Here is a 20,383-nt window from a genome sequence, read left to right on the forward strand (position 1 = left end):
GAAAGACAAGTGTCAAACTTAAAAATATAAAGAAACTTTGTTGCAGGCAATCTGTAATCTTCCCAATACACTAATACCTAGGAATTCAGACAAAAGCCAACAACTCAACAGAAAAATAAGCAAAGATGTGCATGATTCTTTGACAATCAAATAAAAATATTCCCTGAGAAATAAAAAAATGTGCAACCTCATTCACGAAAAATAAACCCTAATAAAATACAATAACGTGTTTTGCCTGTATTAATACTGGTCAAAATTCAAAATGTTTGACAATATACTCTGTTGGTGAAGTTGTATGAAAAAAACAACATTTTCAATCATTTCTGGTGGGATTATAAAATACCACATCCTATACAGAGAGCAATTTGATAAAGCTGAACAAAATTAAAAAGCTTTTATCTGGCAAAAATCCTTATGGGAAATTACCCTGCAGAAGCACCTAAATGATTTTTATGCAGACAGTTATTTTCTTGCAGTACTTTTCTGCCAGCAAATGAACCAGTGACAATTAGTCATGTCCATCTAAAGGGGACTGGATTAAACAGACTATGGTGTTGTTACATATGTAATTTGTTTTCAGTTGAAGACGTTTTTACATGCAATATAATGTATATGTGCAGTCAAACTATAATAATTCTACTTAATAAAACAGAAAAAAGAAAAAAAATTGAAGACTTTTTTATACCTTGATATGGAAAATTCTCCAGGATACATAGTTAAGTGAATAAAACAAAAACAAAATAAAACAACACAAACAAGCAGACAAAACACATAGTCAACGTACATAACAGTGTCACACCATTTGTTTAGGAAGGTAATGATATATATTTACATTTGCCTGTATTTACATAAACACTGGAAGTTTACACAGGAACACATAAAACCTGGTTCTCTAAGGGAATTCAGTCGACTCAGGGTGGCCAGGGACAGGGACAATGACTAGATATCTAACTGCATCTCTTTGTATATGTCACTTGGATTTTTAAACTTCACAAATGCACTACAAACTCAAAAAAAAAAAAAAAAACCTTTTTAAATTCAATACATATAAAATATTTTGCCAAACCTCAGAATATTATAGAATAGATATACTGCGTAGTAGGCTTTCAATGACTGTATGTTGAGAGCATGAATGTGTTAGAATAAAATTTGTCTCTTCCATAAACAAATGCAAGGAAGGACAGAAAGGAGGAAGTTAAAAAGACAGATAAGGGAAGGAGAGAAGAATAAATTCCATGTGACTTTCGTGTTCACACCTTCTATTTTTATTTAAGGTTAATTTTAAATACGACATTTGTTGTCTTATCAGAAAACATTTCATCTGAGTGCCAACAGAAATTCTTTGAGTAACGCTGTATCAAGCAAGAAGCATTAGAGCCTTTTATGAATACATATGGTGTAATTATTGAGATACTGTTCAAACATATATATATACCCACGGAGTGTACAAGTTCATTAAATTCTTCATGCAAAAGAAAATTTGAGGTGAGTAGCACTATTCCTCAATTTAGAGTTTTCAATCAAAAAAAGACTTGATTTCAATTTTCCGAACTAATTTCCCAGACTTGTATTTCTGTTCAGCTTGGCTGTGTGTTTGATTTATTTCAGCCTCATTTTTTCACGGGACTCTTTAAGAGTGTATGAGAAATGTGTTTCATTTTCCATGTATGTAGGGACCAGAATTATTGGATTTTTATTACTAATACTAAAAATTTTACCCATAATGCCAGAAGTAAATTTCAGGCAGTATAATGCCATTAGAAAGATTCAAAGGGTGAAAAATGAGACATTGTTGAGAAGGTGGGAGATTGCATGGGTCCATCATCCCGGCTGTGAATCTTTGCTCGGGGTAAGTTTTGCTGAGTAGTTAGTTCCTCACTGAGCTTTAATCACACACATTCATATTTAATTAACTGTTAAGTAGATCCAGCGATGGATGGGGAAGGCTCCAGCTGCAGAGGCGTGAAAGTCTATTCTACAGAGAGCTCGCTGTCCAGAGTGCACGTAGATACATAGGGGAGGCAGGCATTAACATTCAGACCACAGAACGTGGTTGAGTGAGGGGTGGGAGGGTCGAGGGCGCTGGATTTGTGGTCCAGCAGGATGTCACCAATGGATGGACAGCTTGGCCATGGGACCCCCGTTCCCCTCCTTCCCCACCCAGTGTTCATTGTGCTTATCCTGAACCTGATCGGTCACCGTAGACTGAGTCTATCCAGGCAAATAACTATTACCATTGTAAATCTCCAGGTCAAGATGGGCCACACCTGGACTTCATGGAGAAACCCCCGCACCCCCGCATCACCCTGGGAGGTGGAGACCAGGCACTTACCAGGCGCTGGCGCTTGATGCTGTGTCTGGGTTCCCTTAGAGAAGTGTTGGATTGTTAATATTGACCTTTATAAATTTTATCCTGCATGTGCAAACGAGAAGGAGGTATTCTGTATCAAAGACAGACAACTATTTTTCACTTAAAAAGCAAATAATGCCATTGTGGTCCCTCACAGCTGGATTCTTACCCCAAGGGTGACTGGAGGAAAGTCGGGGAAAATGTCCTACCCGCACAAACTTCTACATCTCCAAAGGAACAGGGAATAGTGCATTTTCTCTGCATCCAGTAGAGAGACAGCTATCTGCCGACCCTTTTGAAAAGAGAGGATTAAGAAAGAATAATAACTTTTGCTCTTTTGGGAAGTAATGGCAAGAATCCTGGATTCTCACCCTGAACTTCTGGAATGCAAATACATCTTTCCAAGGGCCAGATAAACACTGAATGTCTCCTGCTTCTGGGACCTAGAGAAGCTGCCAAGTTCTGGGCTTCATAGGATTTGGAATGTAAACAGCTGGGAGGAGAGTTTTCCAGTCTTTCTGGCACCTTGGGACTTAACCTAGGGACAGAGTCCAAATTGCCACAGGTCTGATTCTCCTAATACATGCAGGGTAAAAGGCTTCCAGGAAAAAAAACCAAACATTGCCTATCTTTACGTCCTGTACGTTTCCTTGTCTCAGAAGGCTGCAGCTTTCCACAGGGGCACTGAGAAATCTGGGGAGTTCTGTTTCCCCACAAAAAGGAGGAGGTATATTTTCACTCAGGATGGAGAATAGAACCTCGGTATTTGACACCAGTATCCCAGCATCGTTTCTGCTCTCCCTCCTCAGTCATGTGGTAAAACGGGGCTTCATGGTCCCTTGAAGTTGGCCACAGTCATGTGATTTGTGTCAGCCAATGACGTGGGAGTGGAGGAGTGGGTGTCATTTGCAGGGAGAAAGCTTGAAAAAACAGAGCCCTGTGACCCCATCCCTAAGTGGTAGACACTCTGATCCCTGCATCCATGTCAAACTTTTTCAGTGTTTACTTCCACTCTTACTTAATTACTACATAAACCACGCCCTGGAGTGACTGTAGAAGAGTAGGGTGACTGAGTTCTCTTCTTTATGTCTGCATGCGTGCTATCCCTCAGTTCAGTGTTTTAAGACGCCTTTACTCAGATCTAATTGGACCTGCTCTCGGGCAACAGAAAGATCCACCTGTTGATGAACAAGTGCTGTGAGCTGATTAAAACAGAGCAACGTTTCAAATCACACAAGTATGCTTTTGCACATAAAAGCTATTCAATTTGGGAGTAATAAAGACACTCTGGATATTAATCTGAACCTTCTCTCTAATTTTACAACAATTTAGCTCAAACTAAAAATATAGAAAGGGGATATTTGGTGTGCGTTGTGGAAAGATCATGGACCTTGTGCTGTGAGGGCGACTAGACAAGGAAGACAGAGACCTGCATTCTGTTCTTTCAGAAAAGGACATAAACCCCGCCTTTCAGCACAAGGTTCAGAACGACAGAAGAAATTGGGCGCCGCACACAAACGCTGTCATACAGTTGCCAAAATCTGAAAAGAAGACTGTTCAAACTCTAAATCATTCTCAAAAATTAGAATGCAGTATGAGCTTGCTGCTTATTCGTTTGACATACATTAGTATCTGCAAATCTCAAAATTCCAATTTATCCCTTCTAGATAAACAACAAGTTCATACTGTATAGCACAGCAAATTAGATTCAATACCCTGTAGTAATTTATGGTGAAAAGTAATATGAAAACGAATCTATGTATGTTCATGTAGGACTGAAGCATTGTGCTGTACGCCAGAAATTGACACAACATTGTGAACTGACTAGACTTCAATAAAAATATATTTTAAAAAAAGAATGCAATTGGCTAGGTATGTATTTAGCTATTCCAAATAGGTAATTCGGAATAATGTATTTAACCTCTTGAGGCCTCTGTTACATTATCAGAGATTAAATTTTAAAGCACATTATATTTTAATTCTCTAAGTTGATGTTTGGACCAAATGCTCTATTACTAAAGTGTCTTCTTTATATTAGACCTTTCATTTATGATGCACGAGGGAGCAAAGGAGTGTGGTTTTTTGTTTTTTCTTAGTATCTATTAGTATCTAAGTAGGCTTTTTTCTTTTTTCAATCTCAGAAAAGTGAGTAAGAACAGACATCAAGTCCAGACCGAACTTTCCTGACTCCGGTTCCCACACCAGCTCCTGGGAAAGGGTTTCCTCCCTCATTGAGAATGTTCTATGAATCAATCCCACCAAGGGCCCTGGGATTCCAGAGGAAGTTTTGCAATGATACTCTGAGATTTTGGCTCTGAGGAAGAATGCAGGATTTTTAAGAGTTTTGACATATTATGTGTCATTCTACTATAAGTTAAAAAAATATATGTTCAGAAAAAACTTTCCCCCAATACCCTAGCACCAAATGCATCACAGAGACCTCGTAAGGGACTTTAAAAGAATCCCACCCTGAGCCCCAACCCCGAGAAGATCTCATGGTACCTGCTTTAAACTCCATTGGGAGCAGGGAACTTGAAGGTCATCCAACACATTCACATTCCAGGCATCTAAGACCTGGAATGGGACCCCGTTTCCTCACAACATGGCAAAACTGTCCCTCCCAACTCTCCGACAGACTTGGGATATTTTAAGTCATTCCTGGTGACTTCATATCGCACAGAATAGAAGGTCCATAATAAGAAAATAGACTAATTCTGTCCTCTCTTCACCTCCTTTCCTCATTGCCTCCCAGACCAACAACACAACAATTCTGGTGATGTTTCAGAGAAGGAATATGACCGGGCCTGTCATTTTAAAACAGGAGGTGCAGAAGCCGTTTCCTTAGACTCAAGCATCATGATGCTACATTGCGTTACTTCCAAAGAAGAGAGGCTAATATTGTCTGTTAGTTTTTTTAATCTACCACATCACATCTCTGAAATTATTGAAATAATGGATGTAAAAATATCTGGAACAGCGTCTGGCACTTAGAAGCCAGTTAATAAATGTGTGTTCTATAAAGGATAACTGACACTATTAAATTTTTTTTTAAAGCAAAAACCCTTATTTAATAAATGGTGCTTCCCAAACCTAGGTCTTCTAGAGACTTAAAAAACAGTATCATATTTCACTCAAAGCCGATGACCTCTGCTGTCACCTCCAGGCAAAATCAACTCTCACATCCACATGGATGAGAGACTCAGCTGCTGAGCGCTGTGGCTTTCTAACACCATAGGAACTTTACATCAATAAAAGAATACGAAAATATGACACATTTGGCTGCTAATTTATATGGTAAAAGTATATATCACTTACACGGTAACTCTTTCCTAAGAGTTATCTTCAAATCCTGTAAGAAATTAAAATATTTTCAAAGATATTTCCTCCTATTCCACAAATTTCCCATCTTCAGGATAATTACAATAAATTAAATGTGTTCCTATTTCCAATAATTTGTTCAGGAACAAAATACTAGTTAAGGTAAAGACATTTTTAGGACCTAAAGTTGTGATAAACATGAACCGAAGTTGCTCAGCCATGTACCTGTCGAATCTAACTCTGAAAATGAAGTAATAGGTTATAGTATAATTCAACAAGTGATGAAAATATAGCTCACCTTGAATTATATTCCTTATGTTGACTGCTTGTCAACATTAGCAATTTTACCAAGATAAATAAATATGCAGTTGGAGACAAAGAACATACAATAAAAAATTTGGCATGCTGTACTTCTATTGCTCTACAGGCTTCTATTTTTTTTCTATGATAACAGGTCTGCCTGTGTTATTTCAGAGCCCCTCAGACGTCAGAGGGAGCTCTGTGTGCTGACGGGTCACATGGGCAGTAAGCAAAGAGGTCAGTGGTGTGTCTAAAGGATACCAAGCAGGCCAGGATGTCCTTCCAGACCCTCACATGCACTGACCTATTGATGCCTGGCAGTCTAGAATACTTTATCCCTCAGATGAGAAGTTCTAAGTAAGAGTGTCCATCAATGTTTTAAAAGACTATTTAAAAATACAGATGTCCAGTCCCCATCCCGAACTACTGACTCAGAATATCTGGGGGTTGGATAAAGTAGGTGTGAAAACTTTGATCTCTACTAATTCCCAAACCCTCTCTCCATCTCACCCACATTCCTGGCAGAGCTCTCTCCCAAAGCTACTTTCAAACATTTATATTTCAGTATGAATTACCTGGAAGAAAATTTTGAAGAGAAAATAGAGTCCATCATGGTAGCTCTGGAAAAACCAATTGTAAGTTTCAGAAAAGGGTGGACTTCCATCTCATGGGTTGGGTCTAGCAGAAACTTAGGAGAAAATAAAATATCACAGGACTTCACAAAGTGAACAAGCCCTCAGCTTATTTTTTTTTTTCACAAAGAAACTCTAAAACAATACATTTTTGTAATAGCTTGAAAGACTTTCAAAAATTGCACACTAGAGTAAAAGTCAAGTAGAAAAATTAGAAAAAGGCCCCTTGCCCACAAATGGATAACAGTTAATATATAGAGAGAAATAGTTTGCAGGGCTTTGAACAATTACAAAGCACTTTTCACATATTTCATATCATTCATGCATCAAAGCAACCTTATTGTTTGGTAGAATTCGGTGCAAGTAGAGAGCGATTAACACTATGTTATAGATGAGGAGGTTCCAAGAGGTAGGGTGGCTTTGCCAGTGTCCCACCTCCAGGATCCAAGAGCGTGTGCTTTAATCTGTTTGCCTAATGATAAATAGTCCACTTGCTAAATCACAGCGCTCCCTGGAAAACAAGTAGAACTTTATTAATTAGTGTAATATTCCTGCCTTTGCAGTCTAACAGATTAAAACATATGGGCTCAGTCTTTCTCAAGGGAAAAGCATTCTTCTTGGGTCTCTCATTAAACCCAGAGGATCGTCTTGCTAAGTGTTTCTTAGCCAAGTTCCCAACTTTTGTTAGTGGTGTGGAGAACGTTTGGATGCTTTTCTCCCTTTGGTGCTGCAGGAGGCAGGGGCTGTGTCAAGCCCTCTCCTTCAACTGCTTCCACGTCATTGCAGCACAGGGAGTATCTGTTAGAACATCACCTAGCGTCCCAAGATAAACTGGATTCCAATCTCAGGTTCCCAGATTGTCTTGGGAGTTCCATCGTTTGCTGTCTATATCCAGCAGAGGTGAGATCAAAGCCAACGTCTAACGTTTGACTCTCCTTTTTCTGCTTCAGTTTCGTCTCCACCCCCTTTTATTCTTATCAGTCTAGCAAAATATCTATTGACTGTGTTGATCTTTACAAAGCACTAACTTTTAGCTTCATTGATTTTCTCCACGTTTCTCTCTACTCTTTGGTTGATTTCCACCCTGATTTTGTTGCTTCCATCTTCCTCTTATTGGCATTGGATTTGCTGCTCTGATTTTTCTAGCTTCTTACAGTGAAAGCTGAGATTATTGATTTTAGATCTTTCTTCCTTTCTGCTGTAAGTGCTTAAAGTTATAAATCTTCCTCTAACCACAGACGTCTTTCTGTTGTTTATTTCCAAGTCAGTTCTGTTGTGGTTGGCAAATATACTAGTATGATTTCAATCCATTTGAAATGATTAAAAACTGTTTTATGTCCTGGCCTAGGATCTACTCTGGAGAATGAGCCACGTGCAGTGAAAATGTGGATTCGGCTGTTGAGTGAAAAGCCATCTATATGTCAGGTCAAGTTGAGTGATAGGGTCATTCAAGTCTCTGTATCCTTTTTGTTTTTTTCCCTCTGATTGCCTGGTCAATTATGGCAAGAGGAGTACTGAAATCTCCAACTAGAATAGTTGAGTTGTCTCTTTCCCTTATGATTATGTCATATTTTTCTTAATATATTTAGGAACTCTGTTTAAGTGCATTTACAGTTGCTAAATCTCCATGATGTATTGGATACTTTTATCAATAGGAAATGTCCCTTTCTGTCTCTAGCAATATTTCTTGTCTTAAAATTTATTTTGATATTAATATAGCTACTTCAGGTTATTTATAGTGGCAGTTTGAATGGAATATCTTTTTATCATCTTTTACTTTCAATTATTTATTTCATCAAATACAAATAATTTCTCTAATAGAAAGCTTTCTTATTCACTTTGGCAATCCCTGCCTTTTGATTGGAATGTTTAGATTTACATTTAAGGCAATTACTGTTAGGGTTTGATTTACATTTTGCTCTTTTTTCTACATCTTATACCTTTTTTATTCCTGATTTACTGCCTTCCTTTGTGATGAACAAGCATGATTAGCTTACCATGTTACATTCTCTGTTGACTTTTAGTTTTATGCATAATACACACACAGAATGTTTAATTCTTCATTAACTTTATTTCTCTTCATCAACACTCTGAATATGTCATTCCATCCTGCCTCTCGGTCTCCATTGTTTCCTCGAAGAAGCCAGTTGTTAATCATACTATCACAAATCATTTTTGTTCTGCTGCTGTGACGATTTTCTCTTTGTGTTTGGCTTTCAGCAGTTTGACAGTGTATAGAAGTGTTGTTCTTTTTTTATCATAAAAAAATAAAGAAAATATTAAATATAAGAAAAATTGTACCTAAAATAAAGAAAATAAAAATAAAATAAGTGTTTATCTTACTTAGTTTTCATGAGCTTCTGAGATCTGCAGGATTCTATCTTTCATTAAATTTGGCAAGTTTTAGCCATTATTTCTTCAAATTCTTTTTCTGTTTCTTTGTCTGTCTTCTAGGTGGAGAAAGGAGACAGTTGGGATTCATAGTTGGAACCCCTGGCATTGTCTCTTTGTTGTTCTTCAATCTTTTTTCTATTGTTTATTGGCTAACTTTTTTTTTTACTGATCTAACTCCCATTCACAGTGATTCTTTCTTCTGATGTCTCAAGTCTGCTCCTGATCCCCTCTTTCCAGTTGCTGTAATTATTGACTCTAGAATTATTATCTCACTGTCACCTTAATTTACTTTTCTTCTTCAAAGTGTTTCCCTTAATTCTTTGAACATATGCATAATGGCTGTGTTTCAGTCTTAGCTAAATCTGGCCAATGGACCCATTCAGAGTCAGTTTCTACTGACAGCTTCTGCTCCTGGAACTGAACATGAATGAGCCACACTTCGCTGTTTCACTGTATGTCCAGAAGTTTTGTTTGACAGTGTACATTTTAGATAATTTATTGCAGCAACTCTGGAGCCATTCTTTTTTTTTATTCTTGCCTGGATCTAAACTGTAGAATCTACCTGCTCTGTGGTACACAGTCAGATGTCTCTGCTAAGGTTTTCCATCCTTATGTTTATTTTTCAACTTGGCTTCCTAGGTGTTGCCTTGTGTATCTGCGTAAGAGGTCAGCTAATGCTTTGAGCAAAGGTTTTGTTCAAACAGCTCAAACACATGAGGCTTCTACCCTCTGCCAATCTAGCTGCCTGTGGTTTGAGAAATGCATTCAAAGTTGTAGCTGGTTCTCAAGTCTCTCCAGGCTTACTTTTTGTTTGCTTGTTTTTTTGTTTTGCTGGGCTCTTAGCCCTCTTCTGTACATGCATGGGTCTAAATCAGCCAGTGGGCATGAGAACAGCTTTTCTCAGAACTTCTGTGGCTCCCTCATTTCCAGAATTCTCCCCTTGAAACGTCTGGCTGGAATGTACTTCCTGACCATTCCCAACTGAGTTCATCACCACTGTTAATCAGCAAAGCAGGGCGTTTTGCCTCCTACCCTAAATTGAAATCGAGCCAATCTTCCCCCTTTGACTATAAAGCCACAGATTTTTGCACCCAGCCCCAACCTGTGAAACCAGAGTTCTTGCCATTCAAGCAGGGGCTAGCAGTGTGAGCAGTCCCAGGGAGATGGACAGAGAATCCTACTGTTCTTACCCAAAGCTCTGACTGGTTTTTTGGAATTAATACTTCTCAAATTGTCATTTGCTTTTGGTCAATTTCCGGTGCCTTTAAATGATTGTTTTTGACAATATTGTTCAGTTTTATACTCTTTTTTTTGTGGAGATGAATTGCCAAGCTACTCTTACAGCTATTATCCCACTGATGTGTCAATCTGCAAAAGCAAAATATTAGAGGCAAAAAAATAGGTCAGTGGTTTCCAGGCACTTGGGGTGGAGAAAATGCCTGACTATAAAGGAGGTAAAAGGGAACTTGTTAGGGTGATGAAAATGTTCTATGCCTTGATTTTTGATTTTGGATACATGACTATATGCATTTGTCAAAATTCATAAAATTGTACATTAGAAAGGGGTGAATTTTACCATAGGTGATTTATACCTTAATAAACCTGGTTTTTTAAATAAAAATTTAAATGCTATTAAAGGATACAAAGAGGTTTGAACAATTGTAAAGCACAAGTTATTAGTAAAAAGGAAAACTTCACATTGTAAGATGTTCATTCTCTTCAACTTAGAGTTTTCAAGATTACAATAGCAAAAAACAATAATGATTTTTTTTTGGAACTAGACACACTGACCTTAAATTTCATACTAAAGATTAATAAGAATGTAACATCAAAGGCATGGTCCATGAAGATGTATAGGATAAGATGGTCTTCATTAAAATTAAAAACTTCTGCTCTACAAAAGACAATGTCAAGAGAATGAGAAGACAAGCCATAAACTGGAAGAAAATATTTGCAAAAGATGTATCTGATAAAGAACTGTTATCCAAAATATACAAAGAACTCTTAAAACCCAACAACAGCCCAGTTAAAAATTGGGCTAAAATCCTTAACAGACATCTCACCAAAGAAGATATACAGTTGGCAAATAAGCATATGAAAAGACATTTTCCATCCTATGTCACCAGGGAAATGCAGATTAAAACAACAACGAGATTCCACTACAAACTTACCAGAATGGCCACAATCCAGAACACTGACAACAGCAAATGCTGGGCAGATTGTGGAGCAACAAGAACTCAACATTTATTGCTGGCGAGAATCCAAAATGGTACATACAGCCAAAATGGAACAGTTTTCAATTTTTTTTTTAACAAAAATAAGCATACTGTTACTGTAATCTAGAAACAGATTCCTTGGTATTCACCCAAAGGAGTTGAAAACGTAAGTCCAAAACACCTACACATGTTTATAGCAGCTTTATTTATCATTTCTAAGACTTGAAAGCAACCAAGATGTCCTTCAGGAGGTGAATGGATTGTCTGTGGTACAACAGACAATGGAATATTATCCAGAACCAAAAAGAAATGAGCTCTGAAGCCATGAAAAGACATGGTGGAAACTTAAATGCATATTACTAAGTGAAAGAAGCCAATCTGAAAAGGCTACACACTTTGACTCCAAACTATACGACATTCTGGAAAAAGCAAAGCTATGGAGACAGTAAAAGATCAGTGGCTGCCAGGGGCTGTGGTGAGAGGGAGAAATGCACAGATGGAACACAGGGGATTTTAGGGCAGTGAAAATACTCTCTATGATACAGTAATGATGAACGCACATCATTGTATCCGTTCAAACCCATAAAGTATATGAGATTAAGAGGGAACCTGATGTGAACTATGGATGCTGGGTGATAATGATGTGTTGATGGACATTCGCCAAATGTAACGAATGTACCACTCTGGTGGGAGATGCTGAGAATAATGGAGGTTGTGCATTACGCAGGTAAGGAGTATATGGAAAATCTCTGCATCTTCCCCCTCAATTTTGCTATAAACCTAAAACTACACCAAAGCACAGTGAGCTGAACAATATAACCTCTGTATTTGAGCCCCCTACTCACACACACAACCCCGCCACATACTTACACAGACACACATACACACACAAAGTCAAACAAAATGTCTGAAAATTAAAACCTTGGTGTGGGATGTGGCTAAAAATATTATGGTACTTACATGTCATGGAATATTATGCACCTGTTAAAAATAATGAAGTGCTGATGGAAAATAATCTCAAATGTTTACTGTTAAGGCAACATAACAAAGTTCCACATTGTGTGAAGAGCACAGTATTATTTGCTTTTTAAAAAAGAATATATAAGTCAATGCTTGCATATACACAGACCAACTCGGGAGGACACAGGAAAAAAACAGAAAGTGATTGCTTCCAGGAAAGATAAATAGATAGCCAACAGACAGTGGTGGGATGGGATATTTACATTTTACAGTATATCATTTATTTTAACTTTTGTCGTCTATTTGCATTACCAATTCAAACAAATAAATGAATGCACTGTTAAGGAAAACTTACACCAATAAAACAATTGTCTTCTTTGAAATCAACAATGATTTGTCTACCTTTATCATAGGCTAAATTACTGCTAAAAGTACAAACTAAATATTTGTGATTTTTTTGATTAAGGTGACCAAGGAGAATTACAGAAGCAGGACTGCTATGAAACCAGAAAGTCTAAAACATGTCCATGCTTTATTTAAAATTTGTTTTACACGCAAACACAGCTAGCTTTATCCATCCCCACAATTCCATGTTTTTATATTTACTGTATCACAGTCCTTTGAAGTAAAACTATGCCTTTGATGAGTCAGCATTTCATTCAGAAGTCAGGATAATTAGTAGGACGGTAACAATCCCTTTTAGGACAAACACCAGCATTTCTATTTTAAATAGCCAAGTATCCTTCAAAGAATTCCCCCTGACAGTGCTGAGTGCATCCGTCTACAGATGTGTTGGGAAGCTGCCACAGGAAAGTACCTTCCCGGTGTGAGAACCAATTCCAAATCTTGTCTCTCTCCTGAGTACTTTTTTTTAGATCTTTAATCTCAAAAGCCATTCCCTTAAATTGTCCTTGATATGCCATTACTCATTGCTCCCAGATTCACTACCATCAACTTGCACTCAAAAAGCTCCAAATCATTGAATTGAAGACAATTTCTTTCCTAAATCTCTCTATACACCTCACTTAACTGATTGGGGCAATTCTATCTTTCAACAACCCTACAAAACATTGTAAATATATTTTGCATCTCTAAGCAGAATCTATAATTAGCAAAGACATCAAAGACTTCCTTTACTCAGGAACTCGACATTGACTTATTTTGAACGTGTGATGTTGCTGAAAACAATATGTGCTCTAAGGAAATGAGCAGGAGAGAATCAGAAAAGAAAAATGGAGAACAAATCTGGTGCAGATTTTTATCTCCCCATATCTGGCTCCCAAAGAATCAAAAGTATTAGAAAGATTAAATATTCAGCTAAAAATTTAACATTTTATTTAATCTTAAAACATTAGGAAGATATTCAAATATTTCCTTGTTTAATAATTGCAGAAGCAATTGCTAACTTGGATAATAACAAACGTGATGTGATTTACAGAATTTAGGAAAACACTCAATACCATTAACTTTGGTAACATTTTCCAAAGGAAATAGTCCCATATGTTTAGGTAGATAAGCTGAAAACACAATGTTATTCCCAACTTTTGCACGTAAGGAAAACAATAAATATTAAAACAGAGCCAGATAAACAGGATGGATTTGCCTTCCACATGGAGGAGAGGAGAGGCAAGCTGTAGTGTTGTTGGTTTGATTTTTAACTGTGTGATTGAGTTCAGGCATCCTAAGCTTTTCCTGTAAAAGGAGCAGGTAGGAAATATTTAGATTTTTAGCCACCTGGTCCCTGCCACCAGTACCCAGCTCTGCTGCTGTAGTCCAAACGCAGCCCTGGGTAACAGGTAAACCAGTGGGTGTGGCTGCATTCAAATAAAACTTTATTTAAGCCAGAAAGAGAAAGAAAAACACCATATGATTATCACCTCGTATGTGGAATTGAAAAATAGAAAAAAGGAGACACTAATGAACTTACCTATAAGGCAAAAACAGACTCACAGACATAGTAAACAATCTTATGGTTACTGGGGAGGAAGGGGGATGGGAAGGGATAAACTGGGAGTTCAAGATTTGCAGAGACTAATTATTATATATAAAATAGATAAACAATAAGTTTATAATGTATAGCACAAGGAACTATATTCACTATCTTGCAGTAACTTCTGAAAAAGAATATGAAAAGGAATATATGTAGGTATATGTATGACTGAAAGACGGTGCTGTACACCAGGAACTGACACAACATTGTAAACTGAGTGTGCTTCGATTAAATAAATAAATAAAAATAAAACTTTATTTACCAAAGAGGAGGCAGGCTGGCTTAAGTTTGCATGTGGGGTAGCTTGCCTACCCCTGATCTCTGTGATAGAGAGGATAAATTCATAAAGGGTTAGGGAGAAGTAAATAATAATTGGAAATCCCAAATCTCATCGGCCATGTGCTTTTTGTGACCCCATGGACGCCCCCGTCTGGTATGACTTGACACCTCTGTGTTACTGTTTGTTAACCAACATCTCCCCTCAGACACACATTGATTATAGATGATAGAACCCATGGATTAATTTATTCTTTTCTTTCTCAATTTATTTTTTGATCTATTGTGAAGATCGCACGAAAAAAAAAAAGAAAACCCACAGTGTTTCAGCAAATACTTTACAGAATCCCAGTTCTCTTGCTGGTGATGGTAAATGTTACTGCTGGGAGTGTTGGGATGCAGATACATTTTCAAGTTAGCGTTTGTGTTGTCTTTGGATGTATTCCTAGAAGTGGAAGGGCCAGATCAATGGATGTTGTCTTTTTAGTTTTTTGAGGAAACGTCCATACTGTTTCCCACAGTGGCTGTACCAATTTATAGTCCCACAAGGGTTCCCTTTTTTCCACATCCTCACCAACGCTTGTTATTTATTGTCTTTTTGATGATAGCCATTCTGACAGCTGAAAGTTGATAACCCATTATGGTTTTAATTTGCATTTCCCTGATGACCAGTGATGTTAAACATTTTTTCACATACCTGTTGGCTTTTCATGCATTTTTAATTGAGCTATTTGGAAACGTGGTCAAGAAATTTTACCGCAATTTCTCTAAGAAGTTTTAAGGAGAGAAGAAATAAGGCATGTTTAAAAAACAAACAAAAAAACAAACAAACAAAAAGACAAGGCTGGCAAGCATGAGACTGGCCCCGGGCGGTAGAGGGGGACCCTCAGCAATCTCTCTACTTCACCTCTGTACATCCTGGAGAGAGCTGGGGACGGCTCACAGCTGCCTCCCTAAGGGTAGTCAAGGAGGCCCTCCTGCCCATCCTGGAAAACATGGGGCCTCAATCTTCCAGTGGGAGAAAGGTCAAACTTACTTTCAGCTCCTTTTGCCTTTTGCACAAAGGGGCAATGGCATGGGTGTATACCTACCACCCCGGCTGACATGTTCAGTTTGCCAAAATTTGGGGATTTATTCCTAACGACTAGGAGGGAGCTGGGAGAGTGAAAAAAGAGGAAACCATGTTTATTAATGCCACTATGAGTCTTCCACGGAAAGGGCTTCTGCTCTGAAACAGTCGTATGAAGCATACAGCCTGGTAAGTTCCCCCCTTGGTGTACGGTGGTTCTTTGTCAAACACTATAGCCACGTTTGACTGACTGATTTGTAGATTTGACAGTTTCTTAAAAAAAACAGTCAGAAAGTAGTTTTGCGCAATCATCTGGTCCAATTTGCAGTCTCTGTTCTAAATTTCTTACATATATTATCCCACTTAATCCCCGTGACTACCTTATGGCTCTGATGATGATTGCACTCATTTTACAGATGAGGAGACTGCAGCTTGAAGGAGATTAAGTAACCTTAGGGTGTGAAAGCCAGTTAGCAGAGGAGCAAGGGTTCGACCCGAAGTCTGACAAGCTCTAAAGCTCAAGGCTTTGATCATTATTCTACCCACAGCATTGATTTAGAACATCAAGACGCAGACATAGAAAAGGAGACAGTACAGTCGTCCAATAAATAGCACAGCTCGTACGCAGTCGTCAAGCTCCGAGTAAGAGAAGACGTTACAAAAGGGAGGGATGATGGCAAAACGTGTCTCAGTGAAATTTTGAAAATTCAGAAACACAAATAGTTGGAGAGAGTTGGGGAATATATTACAGGGATGTGTGGAGAGGAAGAGGGATGAAGACACAAAAGAAGATCAAGAGGCAGGAATGCTTAAATGTTCATCATCGAGAGCAGAAACTACGCTGGTCCAATGGGAAAGAAATAAGGAAAATGCAGGCACATGATACCAAAGTATGTGTGACAGGTATAGTCCAAGTCCGCGTGTCCTGGCGACGAGGCTGGACCTTACTACTCAGGAAGCATCTGTTTCTCCTACGGGAGACCAGAAATTGATAACCCTTCTTTGGCAAAAACAAAAAAGAGAACTGATGGGCACCAGGTTAATGTAAAAGTCAAATATAGTATAATAATTAAAATAAGTGTTATCATCGTGATGAGCAGGGCTGGTACCTCTCAAAGCTTATGTTACCCACTGAGCTCAAGCCAAGCCATTCGGTGGAGTTAAAAATGGCAAAGAGGCGGTGAAGGCAAGTGATGAGGGCTGGCGTCAGGATGGCCACGAGGGCACAGGGCTTCTGGGACCTCTGGCTTCCCAGAAACTCCACTCCTCGTGCTGGTCGAAGGGAACAGAGGGTTGTCATGGAAACATGCTCATCTTCATCAGAATACCTAAAACGGGACATGCTTGGCACCATTCCTAACTCAGTATCCTGCACGGGGTTCCTTTTTACGTACTCATGGAGCCTGTCTAGGCACTGACCAGGCACCAATACTGCCCTTTATGTCAGTAAAAGTGGCTGAACAGACGGGAGGAGGGAGCAGTCAGAGCACTGAGAACTTCCACAAAAGCTGCCCTCTCTCCCTGTGAATAGAGAGTTCTTTCTCTTTCAAACAAGGCTTTGCATTTTCCGTGCATGACTATTTGCTAGAAACAAGAGAAAACATTTCCTCTCCATGTACAACGGGAGACTAATATGGACAGAAAAACAAAATCTCTGTACCATGGAAAGAAGTTCGGTAACAATAGAAGTTTGAGCTCTTTCCAGAAAAGTGTGCACACACCTGCTCATGTGTTTGTGTGTGTGTGTGTGTGTGTTTGTGTGTGTGTTTTCATAAACAGGGGTGGGAGTTGGACACCACTCTGTGTTCACTCCCACACACAACATCAGATATCCCCTCTGGTTCTGCAGGGAGAAAATGAGAAAAATTCACTAGTCAGAGTTCTTTACAAACACCATGATGCACCATTACAAAATGCCTTTGGTAGACCCTGGGCTTTATAAAGGCTCTTGGTAGACTGTTAAGCAGTTCTGTGTGACTATGTGGACACGATGCTTTGACCTCGCTTCCTGGATTAACCATAAGGAAACAAAGAGCGTCACACTTGCTCACTGCTGCCCTACCTGCAGGCGCGCAAAGCAGAGAAGGCGACTCTGAAAGGAAACAAGAGAATGAAATGAAATGAAATTCTAGAGCAAACCATTCCCCAACACCCAGTTCAGCACCTTGAGTTTTCTGCATGTGGGTCTATTTAATTTGTTCTGAAGCACAGTTGATTTACAACGTCTCAAGTGTACAGCAAAGTGATTCAGTCATACGTATATACACACATACATTCCTTTTAAGATTCTTTTCCATTATGGGTTATTACAAGGTAGTGAAGATAGTTCCCTGTGATATACAATAGGTCCTTGTTTTTTATCTGTTTTATACATAGTAGTGTGTGTCTACTAATCCCAAATTCCTAATTTATCTTTTCCCCCTTCACCTTTGGTAACCATAAATGTTTTCCATGTCTGTGAGTCTGTTTCTGTTTCGTAAGTTAATTTGTGTCTTTTTTTAGGTTCTTCATGTAAGTGATATCATATGGTATTTGTCTTTCTCTGACTTACTTCGCTTAGTATGATAATCTCTAGGTCCATCCATGTCACTGCCAATGGCATGATTTCATCCTATTTCATGGCTGAGTGATATTCCATATGCTTGTATGTTATCGCACTGTGCTGGGACCCTCTCCACATGGCTAGAATGCCAACCTTTCAAACTCACCAGGTTCACCACCAAACCATTGCTCCCTCCCCTGAAACAACACCTTCTCTTTTCCAAGTTTGGATGACAGCAGTATCACTCTCCAAGGGTATACAGCTCTGTAGTGCCCTCACCTTTCCCCACTCATCCTTCAAGTCAAACAGGGGCCATCTCCCACCACTTCCTGCTCCTCTAGCCATGATCTGATTTCAGACTTTCAGCATCTCTTCCCTGGAAAATCACAGTAACTTCTTACTTGGTCTTCCAATCTCTCTGGTCTCCCCCTTTTGGTTCCTCCTTCACGCAGCTGCCACAGTCTTAGATTTGGTAATATTAATTCTCTATTTGGACGCTCATAATGATTCCTTACTGCCAACAGCACGATTTCCTTGGGAAATCAAGTTTGGCTCCTGTGAGGATGCTTTTAAGCAATGAGGGAAAAGGAAGGAAAGAGGTAAGGGCAGAGACATCGGAAAGAATAAAAAATATCTCAAAATCTACAAATGACTTCAAATTTGGTTTTGTGTTTTATTTGTGTAGGTTTAATATTGTACAAAACAATCCTATTTAGGGAAATAAGAAAACATGTATATATCAGCTTATTTTTGTGAAAACAATCAAAAGAAGAATAAATCTGAAACTGTGATGTAATTGGTTACAAGAGAAAAATGTAGATTCGATTGAAATGTTAACTTTTTCTGAATTTCCAAAACTGTACCATGGTTATGTAAGAGAGTATCCTTGTTCTTAGGAAATACATACAGTAGCAGTAACAGACAAAGGAGCATGGCATATGCAGCCTATTCTCAAGTGGTTCAGATAAAAAAAAATTGTAACAATGTGTGTGTGTATATATGTGCATCGTGAGATGGAGACAGAGAGCAAGAGAGAATAATAGTCTGTTTTGCAAGATGTTAAAAATTGGCCAATCAAGGTCAAAGAGTCATTTGTTTTTTCCTGACGGAACATCTATTATTTATTACTGCTGAGGACCAGTTAGAAGACTTTCCCCTGGACACATCGTCTCATCACTGATGGATCTGGAACCCTGATACTTTGCTAATTCTGCTGCAGGAAGAACTGCCAGTGTTTGAGTGAAGTTCTTTGCCTTTGACCACGGGTTTGTGGCATCAGTTTAGCCAGTGGCTATCTTTTGCACATCTTCTCTTTGGTAAATGTGTTGCAGAAAGTTAACTGTTAACTCTGTTTTCAGATGTATTGCCTGGTCTCTTGTGTGGGAACTTCTTGCGAAATAAATATTTCTGGGCTTAAATTTCCTCATCTGCAGAATAAGAACAGTTGAGTAATCACCAGATTACATCTCTAAGTTCTTTTATCCCCAAAATATCTCTTTCATATTTCACTTCCTCAAATTTCTTTTTAATTCAGAGTAAATGTAATGATCTCACCCACCGCATTTCTGTATCCCTTGGGAGGAAAAGCAGTGCATTCCTGTTCATGATTAAGGTGAAGTGAGGCTTGTTGTCCTGCTAATTCTTCTCCACATAGTTTTAATTTTTTAATTGAGACTATTAGTGAAAGAAGCTTATTGTAACAAGGATTCTAAAAATGCTGACTCATGCCTAAGATTGCTTGCATTCTTACAAGTAAAAGAAAAGTGTTGAAATAATTGATCTGTTGCCAGTCGAATGCTTTCAGTGTGTGTTATTTCTCAGCACTGGCTTCATACAGGCCTGTTACCCAGCTTTGCTGCAGTGCTAATTTGGCACTGGCTAAAAATACCCAGAATCAGGGAGGAATGATGGGCAGGAAGAGAGCTTTATCAGAATCTGTCCAGTGGTAATCAATGTTTGTTTGTTTGGTCGATCTCTGGACAGATAATGTAAAACACAATGCATTTCCTCGCCATTGCTTTCCCAAGACTCCAGAAAGGATCGGAATGCAAAGGCAGCTGTGAAGAAGGCCCCTGACCTCAGACAGACACTGCGTCCACTTGGAATTCACAGGGTTGGAGAGGTTAAAGGGCAAACAGCACAGAGACCACTCCTCCAATAGCTGCAACCCTGCGGGAGATCAGTGTGCAAGGCTTTGATTCCTCCTTTCAGCAGTTACTCTCACAGACACCCGAGGCCGTAACAGACAGCCTACTTTAGAAAAAGAAGCGACTATGTAAAACTGTCATAGGGAAAGCAAGGAGGAGGGCCCTGAGTCTGCACCCCTTCCCAGCAAA

At 38.7% G+C, this 20,383-nt stretch overlaps 2 long non-coding RNA genes across 2 annotated transcripts; one reads left to right on the forward strand and one right to left on the reverse strand.

Moving 5' to 3' along the window:
- The first annotated feature begins 1,355 nt into the window (after positions 1-1,355).
- On the forward strand, positions 1,356-4,209 carry LOC141579337 (uncharacterized). Its single transcript, XR_012510512.1, has 2 exons — positions 1,356-1,485; positions 2,251-4,209. It is a non-coding gene; the product is annotated as an uncharacterized LOC141579337 (long non-coding RNA).
- Positions 4,210-8,705: 4,496 nt separating this feature from the next.
- LOC141579600 (uncharacterized) lies at positions 8,706-20,383 on the reverse strand. The gene is made up of 3 exons (XR_012511319.1): positions 10,786-20,383; positions 10,185-10,362; positions 8,706-8,901 (listed from the first exon to the last, which is right to left on the reverse strand). It is a non-coding gene; the product is annotated as an uncharacterized LOC141579600 (long non-coding RNA).

The sequence above is a fragment of the Camelus bactrianus genome, chromosome 2, assembly GCF_048773025.1.
Source record: "Camelus bactrianus isolate YW-2024 breed Bactrian camel chromosome 2, ASM4877302v1, whole genome shotgun sequence".
NCBI classification, from domain to species: domain Eukaryota; kingdom Metazoa; phylum Chordata; class Mammalia; order Artiodactyla; family Camelidae; genus Camelus; species Camelus bactrianus.